Below are 13598 nucleotides of genomic sequence, written 5' to 3' on the forward strand. Positions count from 1 at the left end.
GCTCACAGATACCAAACAGGAAATCAAAATAGGGAAAGTCACCTCCACAAACAGACCGGTCACCAGTGGAGTCCCCCAGGGTTCTGTGATGGAATTAATCTTGTATGGCCTCTACCTCTGTAATGTAAAAATCAAGACCAAAGACTAAGTTTGCAGAAGACTGCAAGCTAGAAGTAGTCATTCAATCTGCAAATGACTTAGCTATCCTGCAGGAAGGTTTGTCCCAAAGAAATAACTAGTGCCAACATCATGGACTGAAACTAAATGCCAAAAAAAGTATTACTGTATCCTTTCTGAAGTCATCCACCCTGGTGAACGACCACATTGGCAATACACCCCTAACAGTTTTTCCAATTGTTCAAGATTTGGAAACTTATGTGGATAGTGACCTAACATTCAGCCAACATGTGCACACTGTCATAAGAAAGTCCTACTGGATTGCACAGCTTATCAACAAAGGGCTTGTGTCTAGATCTAGGGATGTCATTCTTCCCCTTTACTCAGCTCTCATTAGGCCAGTCATTAAAGTATAATGTCCCCTTTGGCATATATCTGTCCAGACACATGCAACAACTGGATTGCCCACCAGAAGTACCTTACTAGAAGGATAGAAGGCCTAAACAATATGTCCTATGTGGACCGACTCAAAGCCCTCTCACTATACACAGTATCCTACAGACTGTAAAGAGGTGACCTCTGTCTGGCATACAATGCATCCACTGACCCAATAGTAATGGATTTCATGCACATCAGCCAGTCAGATACCATCAGAAATACTCAGTCTAGGAATCTAATCCCCTTTTGCAACATCAACAGAAGGGTTTGGAGGGACAGGTATATATTGCAGAGGATACTGCTGCTCTAGAACAGACTTCTCATCTACATAAAACAAAGCTCATCCCTGTCCATATTCAAATGCAACTCGTATCTATGGATGGGAAAAAGAAAATTCACATCCGGGTGCCCACTCTAGCAGCAGTAAGTCAATTTCTTTGTTTTATCGAGTGCCATGGTGCTGATCTTACTTTTTCTTTTACAAAAAAGAAATTATCCAAGGACTACCCCTGTACTACTAATGGACAGAGCCAGCACCTAAATACTTTATCCCGTGCATTGGGTCTCTTCAATTTATCTATGGTATAATCCCAGTTATTCTCACCAGGGGTAAAATAACACTATCAACCCATGGGATGGATAAGTCCAATCTAACACCAAATAGGATAGGTTAATTTGAGCATTTCAGCACCAAAAGGGAAATTGGCTTAAAATGGCTCACAATGGCAGCTAGCCTAGTATTTACTTATGGACCTATAAACCTGTATGAAACTAGAAACATGTGACAGATAAAAATAATACATCCACATTCAAACAATACTGAGAAAAAACACTTACAGTATTGTAGATGACACGGTGCACACCTAACCCACCTCTGCAACACTAGAGATTTACCAGTGAACAAAGTTAATTTTAGAACATAAACATCAGCAAATGAAAATATTCAAATTCAATATACATTTACATCATAGAACAGGCAATGGTGAGTCCCCATTCCCATTGATTCAATCACACACAGAATCAAAATCTTATTTTAATATGAATAATTTGATATACATCTATCTATATAGATAGATATAGATATAGATATATGTGTATCAACCACTTTAGTAAACCCTCCAAACTCGATATGCTGCAAACTCCAGTATGGATAAAGATGAGATAACTACTCCCAAATACTTAATATAACAATCAAGGCAAGACTATATGTACAGTAGAATGCCCTAACCCATCTCCTACAATAATACACATTCTCAGACTGGATATAAATTATCTTAAATATGTACATCCATAAGAGTGGTCAAAATCACAAACCAAAATAAAGGCAACATACGTTTATAACATTTTTTTTAATTAATCATCTTTAAAAATAGAGCTAAGATAGCCCATAAAAAGAAAATAAGTATAGCATCTTAGAAATAAGTTCTGTATATTGTGAAAGTATATAGCATTCCCTTTGCTAGCATTTAGTCAACTTGAATTACAAATGCTAATTAACAACAATGGTGCAACATCTTCTAAACTTAGATCAAATGTACGTGCATCAGTCCTGATAATTAAAATTCTTCTACATATTGCTTCCAGCTGTAATTCTTCATGGTCATCAATTTTAGCCATGGCTTTACACTATTTTTCAAAACATCATGCTTAACAGAAAACACACACACACACACACACACACACACACACACACACACACACACACACACACACACAGACTTCAAGAAGTGGTGTAATAACAACCAGCACAACAACTTAACCCTGTTTTATAAACATAATTCTGCAGATTCCAAGTATAATATGTCTTGTAAGGGAGCCAATAACTTACCTTATTTTATCAAAAAAGTAGTCAAAGAACAGTCTTGCTTGGAAGCTTTCAGTGGTCAGCCTATTCCAGTTCACTTCACTTTAAATAAAAAATCTGTTTCTATTTCACATAGTTCAGATGCAGTTAATTCCTATGGAGTCAAAGAATGCAACACAAATGTTTGCTTCTTGACTCTAATCTAGAACATTCTGAACTTTTAAAACAACAAGGATAAAGAAAATTTAAAGTAAAACAATAATGCAATGAAACAAGAATAAAAGTCAAGAAAACAATGTAAGTATACAATGTATAACAAACTATAAAACAAGAAATCAAAAGACGTCCCACAGTAGTCCTACTAGGAAGCACTCAGAGATGCTTAAGATAGCATGATAAATAACCTGCAGTCTTTTCTTTACATTTTGGTAGATGCAGCATAAATACATAAATCATAATCATATTTTTATAACAACAGAGAAACAGCTTTCTTAGATGTCTATTTTTTTTCTAATAGGCAACAAATACAGTGGGATATGTTTTGTAGAAATAGTCCTACTTAAGCCATAAATACATTAAATAAAACTAAAAAGGAAATCAGCTGTACATTAAACTGCACAATTTTGAACAGCACTAATACTTAACATTAAAAGAGGATTGTCACCAGACAAATTGTGTTCAAATAGCAGCACAGGAATTGGAGTGGGACACACCATGGAGGATTGAAGTAAGGGATTGAGGCTAATTTACCCATAATGGGAGAAAGAAGGCAACTTGTATTTCTCCCTTGTTGGACATGTAATGGAAGCATTAGGGACTGCACCTGCAGAACATGGGTTGGTTTAGTAGTCACTTCCATATGGTACTATGTAAATAGCAACCCCGAGGAAGAAGCATGTGTGTGAAGGTATGCACATTTCCCCGAGGTAAGGCAGCAATTGTGAAGCTCACTGAAGCTACTCAGAGAGTTAGCATTTCCGGAGAGGGGTCCGTATCACCTACTGAGTGGCCTGATATCTAACCATTGACTCTCAGGGGGTCAGGGCTGGTGGGCTTAAACTCAGGAATGAATAGATCATTCAGCTCTTACCCCCAGGGAGGGAATGGGCCCAAGTTCAACACTGAATATGAAATCTGGTGAACTGCACAGCAAGGAACAAATAGGTCATATGACCCTTATGCATCCTGATACCCAGTGTAATATAGGAAGGTTAGTCAGTGAGATTCTACTGGTGGCCCAGCCCTATACCCTAAGAAAGAATGACTCAGCTAAATGGAAGAAGTTAGAGGAGCCAGTTGGTTGGTCAAGTGGACTACAAAAACAAATAAATACAAACTGATAGAAGAATAACATGGTTTAAAAACAAAAGCAGTATAGAAGTAATGAATTAAAAATGTTGCTTTAACATAATTGTTAAAATCCACCACTGTCAGAAATGTTATGGATAGGTGAGCTCTCATGCACCACCATCATATAACTCCAAGGTTTCATGAATTCGGCCATTGGTGTGTATTATGTTTTGTTTTTTTTAAATCAAAACAGAATTTTGCAGTTCCATCATATTTGTGAGACTTTGGAGTTCATTCATCATCCATTTAGAAGTATACTCTGTTTTTGGATCACGGGAAGCTAGACCATATCCTGACAATTAGTGAGCATAAGCCAGAGAAACTATTCCCATATGGGGTCCCAGCCCCTTGCAGGATGCACCTATATATTCAACTCACACATGACATGCCCACTTATTTGCAGTTTGGAGGGCAGTCAGCTCACCTCCAGCATGCCTCTGAGATGTGGGAAGCAACTAGAGAACTCAATAATAACCAATGAGGACACAGGGAGAATGTACATACTCTGCACAGGAGACACCTCGGTAGATACTGGAACCAGAGAATGGGAAATACAAAGCAGCAACACCAACTACTTTGCCACTGTGTCACCCAACCTTTGAGCATATATGCTTTGTTCTATGCATATGTAATTAAAAACATGTATGTGCATAGATCTATACATATATATATATATATATATATATATATATATATATATATATATATATATATATACAGATATAGATAGATATAGATATATAGATAAAGACAGAGATTTGCCTATGAAATTTCCACAAAACCTTTTCCTGAAAGTCTGATTTCAAAAATAGTAAGTCAAAAAATATTAAAAACAACCTCACATTCCACTAGTTAAAGTGCATGACCCACTGGAACTCATACATGTGCAACTCACCATAAACAGGGTCTCTTACCTTATCCTTGCAACCTATAGGTCCCCCTCCATATCCAAGGAAACCCATATTACCTATCTCAGTGTACTAGAGTCCCTCACCATTCAATGCAACATGATATTCACAGGGGATTTTAAACTACCTCTCTGTAGATTAAGACTCCTACACCACTTCTAATGTACAGGCCCAGCAATTTCTAAACTTCCTTAATAGCAACATCTTGGAATTGTTGGCCCACTCTCCTATCAGGGGGACAAATATCCTTGACATTGTACTCACGAACATGGAAGAGCAATGTTCCTCATCCAATGTAATGTCTTCACTCATCAGATCTGACCATAAGGCAGTATTGCTTGAAACAAAAATTAAATCTTTGGGCCCAATGAAACCAAAAACTTTAAGGAACTATTCCAAGGCTAACCCCTCTCTACTAAGCAGCACCTTGGCTAAATTCCAAGCACCCCCAAACCCAATAAACACAATAACATATGCTGAGCTATTTACAAAATCTCTGTACAACCAGCTTGATAGCTATATCGAGTGAGCTGTGCCCATTCATAGTAAAATAACACAAATTCAAAAGGCAAGCCACCCTGGGGAATCACAATGTCAACTGGTTATACAACAAAAGAAAAAAAAACCTTGGCCAGGCATAGGAGGAACAAAGCCCTACACACTAAAAGCCCCCCTGACCAATAAAAACAGGAAACTAAGAGGCTTAATTAGTACTTCAAAGGCTAAATTTGAAGAAAAATAGCTTCTCAGGCAAAGGACAACCACAAAGCTTTCTACAGCTATGTTCATAACCTCAGGGGAAATATGCAGCTATGCACAGAACTTATTGTAAATGGCATCACCCACAATGAACCAGAGACCATTGCCAACCTATTTGCTGACAGGTTCAGCTCAAATTTCTCCCCCCCGACTCCCTCTGATAGTCCAAAGGAAATATTGCATATGACAATCCCCCCAACCATTACCAAGAAACAAGTCATCAATGCACTTTCCAAGGTCAAAAACACTGCAACAAAGGGGCCCGATAGCATCCCAGGATGCTTAATAAATATCATGAAACATGGCCTCTCTGGTCCAATTGAATCACTTTTCAACTGAAGTCTACAGTCAGGTTTTGTGCCCAAGGAATGGAAGATGGCTATAGTCATTCCCCTGTACAAAGGAGGTCCAATCACTGAGCCGGGTAACTAGAGGCTCATAAGTCTGACCGGCCTCATATGTAAGGCCATGGAGTCATCATGAACATGATACATGAGGACATAGGTAACCTGCAAACACTGGACCCATCACAGTTCAGCTTTGTTAAAGGAAGGTCATGCCTATTAAATCTGGTGGACTTTGAGAGGGTCACCAGAGCAATGGATGAAGACAATATTGTGCACACACCTTACCTCTACCTGGCCAAGGCTTTTGGTATAATACCCCACTCAGGCATTATAGACAAGCTCAGTAATTTAGGTATACACCATTTATCACCCATTGGATAGCCAACTGTTTCACTTATATGGCCTAGGATGTCAAAATAAGTGAGGCCAACTCCAACAAGAGGTCAGTCACTAGTGGAGTCCCCCAGGACTCACCACTGGGCCTGCTCCTTTTTGTCATCTATTTCTCTGAAATGGAAGCAAATGCTAAAGGTTTATGACTGACTAAGTTTGCAGATGACTGCAAGCTGAGGGTTATCATCGACTCCTCTACAGACCCTAATATTCTTCAAGAAGACCTATCTCTGACTAACAAATGGTGCCAAAGCCATGGTTTCAAACTCAATGCTAAGAAATGCAATGTACAATTTGGGAAGTCAACCATCCCAGCTAATTACCATGTTGATAATACACCTCTAAAAGTTGACCCAGTGGTCAGGGATCTGGGTACACACATAGACAGAACCTGTACTTTTGACCACCATGTGGCTACAGTGGTGAGGAAATCCTTTTATGTTGCACAAATTTTAAGTGAAAGCATGGCATCTAGGTCCAAGGATGTCATTATTCCACTGTACTCTGCCCTTAACAGACCAATCACAGAATACAATGCTCCCTTCGGTGTGTACCTGACCATGCAAATGCAGCAACTAGAGGGACCTCAGTCGTTTCTTACAAAAAGAATGCAAGGCATACCAAACATGCCTCATGTAGAGCACCTTAAAGCTCTTTCCCTCTACTCGGTCTCCTATAGATTACTGAGGGGTGATTTATGCCTAGCTTACAAAGCACCCACAAACCCCACACTTATGACTCTCCTGCATATTGGTAAGCCAAACTGTACCAGCAATACAAGGCCTAAGGACCTGAATTTTGTCTGTGACTTAAGCAGAACATCCTGGAGAGACAGAAATGTGTCCCAAAGACTGCCCTTCCTATGGAACAGGCTTTTTATCCATGTGAAGCTGAGTTTGTCTATTACCCAATTTAAGCACAACCTAGACCAGTGGATGGGGACTAGAACAATTACACTGGGCCTGGCACCCATGTCCCTTATGGACAGAAGTAGCTTATAAATGCCTGGCTCTCATTGTCCTATTTAGATGCAGGACATAATTATTCTTTTGGGAAACTTGGCTAGGGTTAGAAAGGTCCCCTGGGTTGTTATCCTAGTAACAATCTACAAATCTATGAACTAATGAAAAAAACTATAAAAACAGAAAATAAATCTTTTTTGTAGAGGGAACCCCCTGCACCCCCTGATGCAGGGACCAAGCCCCCTACATCTCACAAAATTATATATACCAACTCCACAGTTGTACCAAAGTGATAAAATGCAGAAACCCCAAAAAGTGTACCACTGCCTCATACAATACAATACAGAGTAATAAAACACCCTTGCACTAAAACACGATCGCATAGACAGCAATGACTCATAGGTATGCCAAGCACACACTCACACACACAGATATATATATATATATATATATATATATATATATATATATATATATATATATATATTATAATCTCGAAATACTGAAATACTGAATTTCAGAATCTCAAGACGATAAAGCCGAAAAATCAAAAACCTGAAACTTTAAAACCACAAAATTTCAAACCACAAATGTAACACAAACAAAACACTACGCCACACAAACATAAATACACCTACCTGCCGACACTACAAAAAAACCAAACCAACACACAAACATAACAAAACTAATGCACACACAATCTTGCTAAAAGCAGGAGGGGCAGGTCAGCTAAGTAACCACTTGGCCATCCTGAAACAAAATAGTAAAACCGAAGGAAAGTAAACCCACCCATGTGGGGGGGCTTTGACCTCCACACCCCACACCCCTCTAACTAAATATACCAACTCAGAGATCGCACTACCATAGGGGTAAGGGGCAAAGTTCAACAGGGTGGCCAAGCGGTTACTTACCTGGAGTGGGAAGTCGGTCTTCCAGGATGTCGGTGTTCTGCTGTTGTCGGCCTTTTCATCTCAGCTAACTGAAAGTCAGGTAAGTGAATTACTGAAGTAGATCTATATATATATACATATATATATATATATATATATATATATATATATATATATATATAGTTACATATATGTGTGTGTGTGTGTGTGTGTGTGTGGTATATATATATATATATATATATATATATATATATATATATATATATATATATATATATATATATATATATAGATATATTCTTAAAAGTAACAGTCCTTAAGATAGTATTGCAGTTTTAACTTTTTGGGTTTTGCACCAGTGGCCATTTATTAAGCAAGGGTATGGCATTTACCTTTGTAGGGAAAATGAAAGCCAGTTTAATTGCATCTAAGGTGGTGCAATTCTGGTGCAAGTCTGTGAACTTAAATCATACCTTCAATAGATTTCACCTGGACACAGATTAGCTTGGACTGATCTCTTGTTGACTTTATGTCATGGATCTCATTTCTGTCTTTGTAATTTGACCAAGCTTTAATCAAAATTTTAAGCAATTTAGCCTGGATACAGACTTGCTGATCTCTGGTTTAATTTTACCATCTGACCACTTCACCATTACCAAGACAAAGTAGTGTGCCCTGCTATTCATGCCACTCACCAGTTTCTTAAATGATGTAATGGCTATAACAACAGACAAAATGTTAATAGACAACTCTTCTATCAGATCAGGATTCTGTGTTGTTGAATTGTTAATGTATTTATGTATAGTAAGCCTAGGCTTACATTTAGGAGGTAATAATATTCTAAATACCAAGGAGCTGTGATATTTCATTATGAATACATTAAGAGTAGAAGTAGTTATAGCCAAACAACATGTGCTAGAAGCCTCCATCAGAGTCAGTTCCCATGATGTTGAGCATAATGGCTATCTGTAATGTCACAAAAGTACCAGTACCTAATATACCAGCACACAGTGTGCCAGTACCAGGTTTTTACACCCTGACACAGGTAAGGTGATCGAATTTAATAATATACATGCTAGTTGTGATTCCCTGCATGTGTTCTACCTGGCCTACTGCCAGGTATGTATGTCCTTTTATGTCGGCAAAATAGACAGAAAGTTCAGGGACCATATCAGACGGCATGTGTATAACATTAGCAGACATACAGAACCATGTGCACTAGCTAAACATGTCATGCAGCATAGCCCCACATACTCCTTTAGATTTATGGTGATTGAGAACATAGTGAACGGGGAGGTAATGTTAGAAATAGAAGAGAAACATCAGAACTCAAACGGATTATTAGGATGCGGGCTACTACAGGTAGGGGTTTGAATGACAAGATATGTATTAAAATCGTTTTGTAAGCTAGAGAATTGAAGAGATAGGATGTATGTCAGAATATATACATACAGATTTTATATATGTTCTTTTATATACATTTTTATTTATGCTGGTTTTTCATATATGCTGCTTCTTATATATGTTACTATTTTTTATATGTTATTATTTTGTGCATTATTGTTGCTTGCATAGACCATTGATGTACTAGATCTATTTTATAATTTGTAACTTTAAGGTTGAATTGGCCAAGTGACCTCATTGGCTGATTTGTATTTTAAAAATGGTGGGCCAGATTCAGGAAGGCTTACACGGAGTTCAAGAGTAGTGTAAGCCTCTGTGTAAGCCTCCTGATTCAGGAACAGCCCAAATCTCCATGTAAGAGACAGCTAACACGTCTCTTACACGGACTGGGCGTGGAAATGCTCAATACCTCATTTGCAGCTCAAAGATATGCAAATGAGGTATCTGAGCAATCCACGAAGCAGAAACCAGTCCGTGTAATGGACGTGTTAGCTGCAGAAATGTACTCAGCTGACAACTGAGTACATTTCTGCAAAATTAAAAACGGAGCTATGTCAGCTCCAAATAAAGGGTGCATTTGTTTCATTAAGCATGCCAATGGCCAAATATGTGGCCATTGGCATGAAAAAGTGTTGCAAAAATATGTTATATAACTTTTTTTTTTTCATGGGATTTTTAGGTTTAACTGCAGCGCACACCCGCGCAAATGGGGTGCTCTACCTAAAACTAAAAATCGAAGCTTATAAGCCCACAATTGTGGGATTTATGTATTACATGGAATGTCAATGGAGGGACTTGCAGACCAAAAACAATATGGCCTCCGTGTAGTGGTTGTCAAGGGGGGGAAGCTCCGTGTAAGACATGTAACTAGTCATTACTAGGCAATCCTATGTAAATGAGGGTTACAATACTGAATCACACTGCCACATAGGTAATGAGCACTTTCTGAGTAGTGTAAGAGTTAGAGAAGGGGGAGGAACAGAGTAAGAGGTAGGTGACATCACGGGGGGGGAGGATAGATACAAATGTACCAGATTGGAGGGCAATGTAAGGTGAAAGATGACAGACAGACTTCAGGGAGGGAGGTGTGTCCCAACAGAACACTAGGAAAGTCAAGAAATGGAAGGTTTACGCTATCCCTACACTCAAAGTCTCTTGATATATGTGCATGCGCTCGTGTGCGCGTGTGTAAGGCAGGTTCAACATGTGGGAGCATGTTGCAAACCGTTTACAATGGTTTGCGTGGGCGTGCACGTGTGTAAGGCTGTGTGCGCGCGTTTTAACATGAATCAGCCTAGTTCACACCGTGTAAGGATGTGTGCACGTGTAACACCGTGTAGGGATGTGTGCGCGCGTTTAAGTGACTGTGAGCGTGTTTGAGCTGGTGTGCACATTGCTCCCCTTCAGGAAACAGAGAGGAAACAGGGAAAACCAAAATACTAGGAAACTGCCAGGGAATACTGCTGGAGTTAATTGGTGGAAACAACTGGAAGCAGGCAATTATGCAGGCAGACTAGAAGCCCAACCCAGCACTTAAAACACTGCAAAGAGCAGTGCAGGGTGTTTCTCACAAGAGATACTGCAAGAAAGTAAGCTATCAGAATTGAAAACTGAAAAAAGCTGAACTCAGAGCAGAAATGCTAGGGGCTGCCATAGCTGTTATAATCAGGCAAATGCGAATTGCTGAGGGTGGTGTCAATGCAGATGCTGACAGACAACCCAGAGTGAGGAGAAGGAGAAGTATACAGGCCCAGGGTCACCTACCATGGGTTACATGAGCTGGAGATAGTAGAGCACTACAGAGTGGACAGAGACCTTCTGCAGCAGATTGTTGAGCTGTGCAGGCCACATCTCACACACAGAACCAACAGAGGGGAACCCATCCCAGTGGAAACCAAGGTATGTGTTGGCCTAAGAATACTAGCAACAGGTACCTTCCAGAGACCAACTGGTGATATGATGGGGATATCACAGGCATCAGCCTCCAGGGTACTGCACCAGTTCCTGGATGCCATGTCAGCACATGTCGGTGATCATATATATGTCCCTAATGACCGTGAGGTTGTGGCCAGCAATATCGTCTCTTCCAGCAAATAGCGGGATACCCTGAGGTGCTGGGTGCAATAGACTGCACGCGTATGCATCAAAGCACCAGCTGGTGAGTGGGGTAGAGTCTACATTAACCGCAAGGGATACCCCTCCATCAACTGCCAGGTCGTGTGTGATGCCCAGGGCATAATAATGAATGTGTGTGCTGGCTGCCCTGGGAGCTACCATGATTCCCACATCTGGCATCTGACGCAGCTGTACCAATCATTTGCCAGTGGGGACTTCCCACACGGACACCTAGTGGGGGATGCAGGTTATGCACTTGAGCCGTGGCTGATGACACCCATCAGAAATGCACACACACCTGAACAGGAATGCCATAATGAGGCACACGCACAAACACGTAATGTCATAGAGCGTGTGTTTGGGCTGCTCAAGTCATGGTTCCGGTGTCTGGACACATCTGGTGGAGCCTTGCAGTACACACCAACTACATGTACCCAAATGGTCATGATATGTGCTATGCTACATAATATGATCCTGCGGAAACAGCTGCAGCAGGACCAGCACAGGGCTGGGCCTAACATCCCCACCATTGCCAAGGCCACCACAGGCAGAGGGTGACTCGGAGGAGGAACAACCTGACCTTGTCCCAGTAGGCAGAAGGAGGCGTGCCCAGTATGCCCTGGCCTTGGCAAAGAGGCAACGCATAGCACATACACTTGGTCAGTAGGAACACTGGGACTGATACCGCTCTGACTCACTCATATAGTAACAGGGATGCCTAACATGACACAACCTGCTTCCAAACATGTACAGGGAGTGTAGTATGTGCATCCGACAGAGGCAGCCCTGCAGCACCACCTGAGGCATGAATGCCATGTGTTAAGTAATGTAATACCATGTACCATATGCACACCTGAGGACCCGACTAACATCCACCCTCACCAATCATAAACCACAAAAAACACAATCCTACCTCATAGGTACCACAAGCGATAGTAACCTAGATGTAATGCTACCCAATGCCAGAAGTATAAATGCGTGCAGTGTAAATGCACACAGTATAGAGAATGTAGATACCAGTGCTGTAATAGAAAACAGGGTCAAAGCCCACATCAGCACCCTGACACTACCAGGTCACACTTCTGTCCTAATAGCAGGAACTGCCCCAGGCCTACTCTGGCAACGTGAGTGTCAAACGAAATATTACTGTCAACCTGGGTGCCCAGGACCCTGATAACCTCTTCTGTGCTTAGAGGATTGCCACCTAGATGGGAACTAGGGGTAACCCTGTTGTTCCCGAAGGGTATGACTATGCATTGTTTAGCGTTTTACGTAAGGCCATGGCTCTGGCACCAGTTATCTGTGTCTATGAGACCCTTCTGAAGGATGTCTGTGTCAGATGGGTTTCCAAATATGGTTCGCAGTTTGCAGTCATCTTCAAACTTTGTCAGCCATAATCCACCTGTGTTTGCTCATACGTCTGAAAAGTAGATGCTGAACAAATGTGGGCCCAGGACTGAGCCCTGTGGGACACCACTTGTGACAGCTCTGGAGTGTGACATGGCACCAGCAACTTTGACCCTGTGTGTTCTGTCACTTAGCCAGTTTGCAACCCATGCTGTGATGTATGGGTTCACAATTAAGCTGGTGATGTTTTCAATGATACCTGAGTGGGGTATTGTGTCGAAAGCCTTTGCCAGGTCAAGGTAGGCTGTGTGGACTGCCTTGCCCACGTCAATGGCCTGGGTGACTGTCTTGAAAAAGTCAACCAAGTTTAAAAGGCATGATCTGCCCTTGACAAAGCCAAACTGGATTGGATCCAATGTCTGCAAGTCCCCTATGTCTTCATGTATTATTCCCATTATGATCCTCTCCATAGCTTAGCAGAACAGGCTTGTCAAGCTGATGGGATGGTAGTTTCTGGGGTTGGTGGAGGCACCTCCTTTGTGAAGTGGGTCCACCATTGCTGTATGCCACTCCTTGGGCACATATCCTGAGGTGAGGCTAAGATTAAACAGCTGTCCCAACTGGGTGTAATTACTCATTGAGTTCATGGAGCACACAACTGGGGACACCATCTGGTCCCATGGATAAAGTGTTTTCCACCTTGGATAGAGCAGTTCTCACCCCAGCATTGGAGATGTTTGGGGGGCTACAATCCTCTGGTGTAG

This window comes from Protopterus annectens, chromosome 13.part0, assembly GCF_019279795.1.
Source record: "Protopterus annectens isolate FY-2018-M chromosome 13.part0, PAN1.0, whole genome shotgun sequence".
Lineage (NCBI taxonomy): Eukaryota > Metazoa > Chordata > Ceratodontiformes > Protopteridae > Protopterus > Protopterus annectens.